We start from the raw sequence: 9,533 nt of genomic DNA, 5'->3' as shown, positions 1-9,533 counted from the left end.
TGTTTATTGTTGCAGGGTTGAGTTCACTAAGCAGAGTTTGACCCTAAAGAAGGCTGTTTTGACATTTGTCTTTGTTGAATTGGGTTGTTTTGGTGATACTGTACGAATGAACCAGGATTTGTGACATTTTGATGAGAGTTGTGATCCAATCATTGATAGTAAGTGTAGTGGACTGAGCTTCAGCCTACATTCTGTCTGATTGAGGGCTGATATTGATAATTGCAAAAAGAAATTTATGCTTTCTATTGCCAGTTCCAAGCCTTTTCCAATTTAACTTTTTTTTTTGTCTATAATGGTTGTTAGAGGAAAACTGAACCTAAGTAAGCTTTAGCAAGTAGCTACCCCTGATTGACAGCTTGCCCCTCAAGCAAGGCTGAACTATCTGGATCAGAATACAGCCACTGTCTCGTGAGCCATGAACTCTATGTTTAAAGGTAATTATTTAGTCCCAGGCACAGGCAAATGGGTTCAGCTGTGCTCAATTGTGTGAAATGTGTCAGTTTGATTTGTTCTTGTAAGTGCAGCATGATTTAAGGTTGAAAGTTAAGCTAGGTTAGGCTTTACTTCACTAACAACAAACAGATAAGCATGGCCGGCACAACCATGCACATCATGACGAACAAATCACGGAATCATTTTTCACTCCACAAACTATCTGCTAATTCTAAACTTATCATGATGACAAACTCTGCTCGGATCTCTCAGGTCCACTCTCCTGTCCCCAACTGAGAAGTTTTCCTGACTTAAAAAGAGCGGAGTTGGAGCTCCTGCTGATGGATAAAGAGCTTGATGTCTCAGTGAAACCTTGCCAAATGCAATGCCTTTAATTCAGAAAAAAGTGCTAACAATGGCGTCTAATTTGCTGATTGTTCTCAGATAGGCTAGTTGATTAATTGGTTGGGCCCCAAAGATTTTTGAAGCATAAAAGCTAAACTTAAGCAATAAACATGTTAAATTTAAAGTGCTTCTTCTCTCACATTTTTTTTTTTTTTTGTGCAACAAAACTGTAGTGCCGTCAGTCACATATTAGCAACCATGTGCCTTTTCAAAGACACTCTGAGATTCTCAAGTTCAGTATTTACTGATGGACTTTACGCTGGACAGCAAAACTCTAAGATATCTTAAACTTGTGTTAACCATTCACGCTATTTCAGGAATGCTAAACAATGCTAACTAACTTCTATATTTTAGGACTCATTCCTCTATTGGTGACCAAACCTGCATCATCTTACTACTGAGCATGGTTGCATGGTGCTGCATTGCACATAGACTCATGGAAGTAGGAGACATATTGTATGGTGTTGTGCATTTTACTTTTGGTATGCAAATATGTTTTCAGAGTGAATCTGTATTTTTACAGTCAGGGAGATATAGTCAGACTATTTAAATGGGAAAAAGCAATCATATTAGTCTTGATTTGTTTTAGAAGAAATCACAAGAAGCATCACAAGAAAATAATTGTTCATTTTTAAAGTAAGAAATTGTAAAATAGATTCATTGAGTAGGTAACATGTTTCATTCCTTCCTCATCAGCTGTGGACCACACTGTCCCCATGTAAATTCTTGTTATTTTCCTGCAGTCTCTCCCTCTATGAAGTGTATGGGTACACGGCAGCAGCGTCCCCCTAGGCCTGGACGGAACAGGCGGCTGTGCATCAAATCTCACCGGCGGCCTCATTATTCTATTCTCCTCCACTACCCAAGGTTGATCCAATCACAGATCAACAATGGGGATGTGTGAGAGAACAAATAACTGAGACAAAATGAACAAATGATTAGTATGCTGTGAAAAGTACAATACGTTTCTTATTTAGCATTTAGATAACTATCCATCCTGAGGAGCAAGCTTCAAAGTTGAACTCAGTTTAGGCGAGGGGGATTAATTCTCTCTACTGCATGCTTCATTGAATCTCTCATTACCAAACTTTGTCTGTAGTGATGTTAGATTTGATTGAAGATTAGAGCATTTAGCAAATCTTGCTTTTCCGCGTGTATCAGGCTTTTTCAAGCGCGGCGCACCACTCGCTGGTCAATACCCTCACTTTTATCCGGTGTCTGCTTCATTTAAACTTAATCAACTCCATCAATGAACTGGAACAGTGAAACGTCCCCTGGAACAATAGCTTTTGTTGGATAATGCTTTGGTCTTATTCCCAACCGGGTGGCGATAAACCTAAAATTACACTATGATGAACTATTTCAATCAATATGATAATGGAAATTGGCTTGGGTGACTCTTTGCAGGGCTTAAGGAGGCAGGCTAAAGCCAATGTGACATTAATACATCTCCATACTCTCTTCCTGCTGTTGCAACCCCCTACCTCACTTTATTGTCCCATCTTTTCAGTGACATTGACTCCAGCATATTGCAAAGCGCCTGCTAGTTTAATGATCTCTCTTCACCAGGGAATGCTTGTGCTGAAATGGATGCACAACCTGACGGTCGCATGCATTGTTTTGTGACTAAATTATAGGCTCTATACTTTGTTTCCTGTAGTGGCTCAGCGTGATGTAGATCAATCATTGATGGCGGCGTCATGAAGCAGCTACAGCACGACTTTTGCTGCTCATTTGGACGTTTTGTCCTTGTGAGGGATCCAGTGCCTGTTATAGGCTACAGTTCATCATATTTATACTGCTACCAAAAGACCCATTTCAGGAGCCTAAGCAAGGAAAACGCATGCTCCCCATCTGTTGCATACTAATAAATATGCCACCTCCTGGGACGATCCAAGAGTGATCATGATGATCAACTGCCAAGCGGTATGACTTACCATAAAGCTGTTTATTTGAAAAGTTTCCCCTCAGCCAATAATTGTCAAGTTTATTTCAGCATCTATTATTATTTTCTGAAATGATTTACAAAACACGCTGTGGTTGTTGTTTTCTTCCACACCTTTCAGAGTCATTTCATTATCATTTCTAAAGCCAGCACTGGCACACGGCGTGATGCCTTTGTGTTGTTTTACACAGACGCGAACACTTCTGACTGGAGCTTAAAGACCCAGCTGTCATGTCAGGGAATGGCTGATCAACACCATCGCCTATCAATTTAGTGGTCGGATGGAGTCAGTGGTCATGTCTTTCAATCAAAAACATCATTTGTAGATTAATCTAAACCAACAGCGTTTTAAAAGACGGAACATCCTTGCACAGCAATGTTGTCAGAACAAAACATTGGCTCTCTTTTTGCGAACCATAAATATGTATAATGTCAAGAGCAATGATCGTAACGTGTATATGAAAATTAAACTTGGAGGCAGGTTTGGATGCTATGGGACCATCAGACTTTGCAGTGAGAGATGGTTGTTCAGATCTCACAACTCCTATTTCAAATTCCATTGTGTCCCATTTTCAACTTAATTGATGTGACAGAGTATGTGACAATAAGGAGAAAAAAAATTAGTGCCTGAACCTAACCAGAGCTGTAGCACTGACACAAATAAAACATCATTAGAAACATGTCAACAAGTTATGTTGTCACATCTGAGATTAAAAAGTAAGCCTAAAATGCCTGCCGCTGGGTGGTTGCCTCACAAGTGGTAGGGCCAAGAAAACAAAGTTTTAAAAGATAAGCTTTCAAAATATACTTTGGACTTTAGAGAGGTTGTTTTAAATAAACAGTGACGCAATCTCAGTTCTTGTACGAGTTTAAAAGGTGTGGTGAATGTCACAAAAACTGGGATGTTGATCTACACAAACTGATAGGATAAGGACAAATAATGCAGAGATTGGGTCAATTCATCAGTTATGGAATAGCATTAAAGTTTATTCTGCTCCATCCAGCTGACACATTTAAGGGTAACATTCCCTGTTCTGTATTTGCTCTGTCTGGATTTTCAAACACTTGCGAAGGTTTGCTAATCATGTCTTTGGCTTATTTATGCTGTTAGCCCATAGCAGTAGTTAGCATGTGGCGAAATACATCACTATATCACTTAAACAAGACACAATATGAGAAGATGCTGTTTAGCATTCTAATTTGTGTCATCATAAATCATGAAGAACATCAGTATGGATGTATGTATTGTATCAGAATGAGTTATTTGGGCTGATAACAGTTCATTTTTATTCTAAGCAAAATATAACACGTTCAGCAAATGTTAGCATGCCAGTATGAGGAAGTGTCTTTTCATGTATTTTCCTGATTTGTATTTATTTTTATATTTATTCCCCGTAATGTAAATGGTTTGTCGTCTTGCCAAAATTATCATCCTTATTTTGATTCTCTCTTTGAAGAATTAAATGATCAATTTCAACAAAATCTAATTCCAGGTAGTTTTTGCTAGAGCCCAGGTCATGACATTCTCCTGCATTTGCAACCTCTAACCCCCTGCACCAGCCAGCATCAATTAGTCTGTCCTGCATTGTAACTGACTGAAGTTGCTCCCATGTCACCGTGATCCAGCTAACATGAAACGCCAGATGTGTCATTTGACACTCTTGAATATGTTGTTTGCCTTTGTTTCCATGTTTTACTCCCAGTGCTGGAGATGATTTGAGAGGACAGACGTGCACAACAGCAACAGCACCTTGAACATCAAAGACCCGCACTGCAGCATTAGTAACACTGTGTGTGTCTGTGTTTCCGCTGTAGCTCAGCACACACACACACACACACACACACACACACACACACACACACACACACACACACACACACACACTCATGTTGTGAGTTCGCATGCACGTCCATGTGCCTGCTGTAGGAAAGCATCTGAGACAGCCCCGAATATAAAAATTTACAGGCCTTTTTCCGCCTTTGTCTGTCTTCTTTCCCATTCTCTTAGGTGAACAGGGCCTGAGTGATGGAGCCAGAACCTTTCATCTCACCCAGCGAGTGTAAATAGCTGTCATGTTTGATTGACGCTCTGACGTGCACATGTGATTCCCTAGAAGAAAGACGGAGAATCATTGAGAACGCAGTGCATGATGGTTGTGCTGCCCAAAATTGAAGAGGTAGCGAAAGTATTATTATTATTATTATTATTATTTAACAATAAAAATCAACAGTGTTTTACATTTGATCTCATTATAACTGGGATATTACAGGCAACTGCATACACACTATTAGCTTTAAAACTCAGTCACAGACAGAATAATTTTAAAAAATTCCAGCATTTCTAGCTGTTATTTTCAAACTAAAAGCGCAAAAAGCTGAAGGTCATGACTTAAAATTCAAAAATATCAGTATTCAATCACCCTTCAGTGTGGATTTGCAGTAAGAGATCCCCTAGAGCAGATGTTCTCCACCTTGGACTTGGGACATTGGGGTCACAAGATAATTCCTAGGGGTCACCAAATGGTTGTGTGGAGAAAAAATGTAAATAGTTCTTTAACTCAGGCCTGTAAGACTACAAGGTTATATCATTTTACTACTTGATAAGCATTTATGTCAGTAATAAAACCATTTTCTTCTTTCAGTCATTCTTTTAAAACTCTACTTGGGGTTGTAAACGCTAATATGAGAACTTTCGGTGGTCATGACTCAAAAAAGTTTGATATCACTACCCTTAAGCATAAAACAAAGGTTACATATCATAACAGCTACTTACCATGCTTACTCAGTAATAAGCTCATTGCCTATCCTTATGATATTTTTGTATGTTCAAAAAACATAGTTAAACCATCAGTATTTCATGATTTTAGTTGCTGATAAACTGAAAAGATGATTCACTTTCTGACTGCACACAGATCTTACATATGTCTTTAATCAGGGGGAGTTCTTCAGATTAACTGCAGTGTTCAGCAGCCAAAGAACCAAATGGGTCCTTCAGCACTGGGGAGGCAAAACACTTAGAAGGAGAGTGAGAGCTGGACTTTTATCAGGTGGACAAAAACTAACGAGCGTCTGCAGACATGCTGGCAGCTTTGTGAAACTATTAACAGGCACTGCATGTGTTTTCACATGCTAATATATGCTAATTAGTACAGATCAGTTGAAGCATTGTGAAATATTGAACAAAAAAAATTTAGATAAAATAATAGGTGGATAAAATGTTAAAGGAGCTGTCTTTAAAGTACTGTTGATGGGAGCATCTAGTATAAAAACTGTCCTCTTTTTGGCCCTGTTCATTTTCTTGTCACTATGGTGGTCTCTGGACTATGCATATGAAGGAATCCAGTTTAGGCCCCGCTTAGACACTTAGAGCTGAAATTCAGTGCTTGAAACATTATCATATCAGATGTGTTGTGCTGGAGTTTGCACTATGGAGCTCTGCCCTATTCTTGAAAGGGTTAATGCCTTGTTTTAGCATACATGATGCGCTGGGCTTTGTGATGGCTGTGGGGCTTGACATATTCCTTTGTTTGGCCTCAGAATGGTAATTCTGATGTATTTTACAATGAGTTTTTGCTTTGATTTTGTACACAAAAAAGCACTCTCATCTGCACTCCAATGAGCTGGAACTGAGAAGGAAACAATCTAACTAAAGAGAATATATGCATCAAATGAAAAGCAGATGAAAAAATATACAATTATGTTCCTGATTGGTTTAAGTATTTCTCTGCCAGCACATGCCAGCCACACTAGTACCTGTCTCTAATGGGTGGCTTCCAGGACTGGGCGAGGCCCCAGAAAATGTCACATCAGAACGGTGCCATCTCCCGCAACGTCTCCTTTTCCTCAGATCTACGGCCAGTGCGTCCCCCTCGGTCCTCTCTCTTCTTTGCTCCACTCACTCTCACTCTGTGTCCCAGATAATGGAGCTCAGCTTCTGTCTGCCAAATGTCCACGGCTGCCCGCGAGTAATGACCTGAGGGGGTACTTTGTGACAACCAGGGTATAATAATGCCTCCAGCCACGGACAAAGCAGACCCCAGGGGTCAATTTTTAAATACTTTAATGTTTTTCACTGGTGGTAAGGATCATTTGTTTTTATTGTCGGCCATATACCACATATAAACCACAGAAACAACACATTTATTCCAAACAAGGGATGTAAAGTGTTATTAAATGTAGTTTATTAAAAAAAAAGTCTAAGTTTTGGAAGAACGGTGCGACTGTTGACCCATCACTTCTGACGAAACATCTCCCACTTCTACACAGAATCCATCCAGCAATTGTCTGTAGGCGGTAGTCCCTCAGATCAGAATTGTGTTATTGAGGCACACGAGGGAGTATAGAATCACCTGCGAATGAAAGGCTTCTCCTAATAGGTTAATTGTAACAAAAGCACAGGGTCTTGCCCCATTCAACAGAGGAGGATTGTGGAACACAGGCCTGTGGAAATGATGTCAAGCAATGTGCTGCCTGTTCTCCCCTGCAGGGCCAGAGTTTGTCTGTCAGCAGTTAAATGCTTCCCTCCTACCCCTCCCTAACACTCAACAATCAATTTACCTCCTCAGGGTCTATGAACCCAAAGATTTGACCTTGCAGACGCAAGCTTTGCCCCCACCCCCCCTCTCTTACACCTCAAAGAGTTCTTATTAGAACATAGAGGAAAGGTATTTGAAATAGTTAGCGAGAGTTTCTGAGGCCAAACACCAGAGGAATTGATGTGGTGAATCTGATATTTCCATTCAGTTCTGCTTTGTCAAGAAAAAACACAGGGTTAGTGCCCTAAATCAGACTACAGAGTTAGAATAAGGTGATTAAAGGAATAATTCAGCTTTGTGGGACATGTATTTACTCGTGTTTTTGCCAAGAGTGAAAATGTGAAAAGTCCAGCTTTAAAGGGAAAGATCACCAAAGAAAATGAAAATTCAGTTGTTATCCACTCACCCTCATCCAGATACGAGGTTGGGGAAGATTTAGTCATGCACATGTCCATCCAGGACATTTGGATTACTTTGGATACCACTATTTCTGATTTTATAATGTTTTTTTTTTATTTTATTTTAGTGGATCGGCCACAAACTACTTGAACTAAATTCAAGCTCTGTATTGATTGATTTAACCTGAGTTATTATATAATTCCAGTGTCTACAAATAGCACACTGAAGTTGTTTATGTGGAGTAAAATAATGATTAGTTCAGTTTCTCACAGGAATAGATCAGTTTTGCTGAGTTAATTAAAGTAATTGGTGTCTGATCTGTTTAGGTGCTGGCAGGCAGATTACAGAGGCTACGGCCTTCATGCTAAGTTACTGAACCAGGTGGCTGACAACTGAACTTTCATAGCTGCTGTTCAGTCATAGATTGGTGTTAATCTTCTCATTTAACTCTCGGGAGGAAAACACATGAGCATATTTCAGCAAGTATCAAATCAAATCTCATTTTCCTTTAATATTGCTCATCTCATCAACTCCCACCAGGCACCCAGGTGGCCACCAACACTGTCAGAAGTTGATTTTGGATGTATAGAGACATCAGGTGACTCAGAAATCAATGTCAGGACAATGTTTAATGCAAAAATAATTGATTGGTTTTAGGTTTTGTTGTCAACTAACCAAAATCTATCCAGACACCTTATGACGCTAACATCCACACAATGTGGAACACGTTAAGAATTTAAAATTTTGTTGGTTTTAAGTTTAACATTGGATACATACAGATTTTAATTGTCACTAAAATGTTAAGTTTGTCTGATATTAAATACTGTGTCATCAAGGGGAAAAGTTCCTTTTCCACTGAATTCTATTAATTTTTACAAGTTCTCCATCATTCAAGTGGAAGTGTAGCAGCACAATCTTTCCCTCTAAAACCAAAGCTTTTGAGTTGATTCTCTGGCATTTTTGCTGAGGCTCAGCTTGTTTTTCTCTGCTGTGTTCACCATTAGAAGAACACCGTATAGCTTGTGCTGCTGGAATTTTCCTTTGCTGAGGGGAAGACAGTGTGGTTGAGGATGTATACACGTGGGGGAAGAGCTGCAGTAATAGAACTCAGCTGGAGTAGGTTACTTGAGGGAATGCTTCAGGAGCGGGAACGGAGCCAAAAGAGCGAGGAAACATACTTCACTCTATTGATTTTGTCGATCGTCTTAAATGAGGGGCACTCCAGGCCAAGGGCTCACCTCTGCATTTTCTCTCGGTGTGCCTGTGCTGCTTGCTGGACAACAAGCAGTAGTTACAGGGGCCGGGTGAGAGGAATTATATATGTGTTATGTGTGGGAAAGGTGTGTAGGTGTGTTCTAAATCAAGTTTACTTATGATTTCACAAGGACTTGGAAATCAACCTTTTAGTCATTCCACATTTGGTGAGGTGTGCTGCTTCTAGTGTCTGTGCTGGCGTTAAGCCTATTGTTTGTCTCTCATAAATCATCCTGAAGTTTTGGCATGACACCGCCCCCAGCCTGGGTCATGACCTCTTGCTTTACACTTGAGATACATATATGGCCACTGATTCATCAACTGTGACTTTCTTGTAAGCGACTATTTGAGGTAAATATTGATCAAGTCAAGTGTAATATCACTTGGCTTAAAGCGAATGTCCATAAACGATTACATTTCGGCATGTGTGCCTTTACATATTTGCTATGACTGACAAACTCATTTGTTATAGACTCACACTTCCATTCGTCATGTACAGTCAGTGTCAATAACAATTTAATATCTTAAGACATGTAATAATGGTTTTATTACTAAACTTCTGA

The sequence above is a fragment of the Aulostomus chinensis genome, chromosome 14 (assembly GCF_037954235.1).
Source record: "Aulostomus chinensis isolate RoL2024-O1b breed Wild chromosome 14, RoL_Achi_v1.0, whole genome shotgun sequence".
NCBI lineage: Eukaryota > Metazoa > Chordata > Actinopteri > Syngnathiformes > Aulostomidae > Aulostomus > Aulostomus chinensis.
The sequence above is the reverse complement of the archived record's forward strand: the minus strand, read 5'-3'. Positions refer to the sequence as shown.